Source organism: Perca flavescens, chromosome 4 (genome assembly GCF_004354835.1).
Source record: "Perca flavescens isolate YP-PL-M2 chromosome 4, PFLA_1.0, whole genome shotgun sequence".
NCBI lineage: Eukaryota > Metazoa > Chordata > Actinopteri > Perciformes > Percidae > Perca > Perca flavescens.
In genome coordinates this window covers 33,241,966-33,243,395 of record NC_041334.1, presented here as the reverse complement: position 1 = coordinate 33,243,395, position 1,430 = coordinate 33,241,966, and positions in this window count along the sequence as shown.

The window sequence follows — 1,430 nt, the reverse complement described above, 5'->3', positions numbered from 1 at the left end:
CCTAAAAATTCTCATTATGTCTGGAATGCAGTTTGGATTTGCCTAGTCTTCACCTCCCATAAAAGAATGTTTTGGTCAACGCTTGTCCAATTATTACATGTTGAGTCCAGTTTTTCAGTGATAACAATAATGTAACATTATGTGATTAACTTCCAGTCACTCCCCTGTCAGTGACTTTGTCACAAGGCTATCTATCCAAAGTCTTCTTTAATCTGATCGCTTCATGTGGAACGCAAGTGGATTTTCGTTCCTCTCGGAGTGCCCACTATTCATGTTTTATTAATGTCATATGCTGTCGAACTGGGCTCTCCTAACTGACTTACCAAGTCATCCCTTTCCTTGTCACAAATCAAATTAGCCCAGGCTGTGATTAATCATCAGGCAGAGCACCCACTGAAAGGGGGCTGGCACCTTATTAATTTCCTTAATTACGTCTTGTATTAGGTTTCAGAATCGTCCTGTCTAATTATGCCGCCTTTGACTGCCAACTCTTTCAACCTGGCTACACAAATTATTTGTGCAACTAGGGGTATTTAATTGGATTTCATTTAATATAGGTGCATGATTAATATAATAATGAGGGGGTCTGTTCAGGTGGAAGGTTTTCAGTTCAGTTCAGCCACACAACAGACAGTCAGGGATAGGCTTGAAAATGACATGCTATGTTACACAACATGGTTAAATAGGCATTATATCATCTTGTGAAGTTTGAGTCAGTATTACATGGAATTATTGATTACTTTAACCTTGACTTTAGCTACATTGAAGTGAATGATTTGTCGTAATAACAGCTGAAATATTCTAAGGTGTATTTGAGCTAGATTTTAAAGGTCCCATGGCATGAAAATGTCACTTTATGAGGTCTATGGTCTCCAATTGGCTTGAAATGGTGATAGGTGTAAACTGAGCCCTGGGTATCCTGCTCTGCCTTTTGAGAAAATGAAAGCTCAGATGGGCCGATCTGGAATCTTGCTTGTTATGAGGTCATAACAAGCAAGGTTACTTCCCCTTTCTCTGCTTTGCCCGCCCAGAGAATTTGGCCAACCCATGAGAGAGAGGCATCATGGCTTTCAAATGAGCAAAGTGGCAGTTGGTCAAGGCCACACCCCCACCCTCCACCTTGCCCTCTCCTTCTCTCCTCCTCAATAGCTACAGGCACAGAAATGGCACATCCTAAGGAAAGCTCATTGTGGGACTGGCTCTAGTGGCTGTAGTTCTGCACCAAGGCTGAATTTTGGGAAAGAGACTTCAGGTATAGTATTAGGGGACCACTAAGGTCTATAGAAAAGCATCCAAAGAGCACCACGTCATGGGACCTTTTAATGGTACAATTTCTTGTTGGATATTGAAAACAGACAAAAATGAACTGCTTTAGACTTTATTATGTGTCAGTGTCTCTACACAGTTACACAATATCTTCTGAAAAGTAT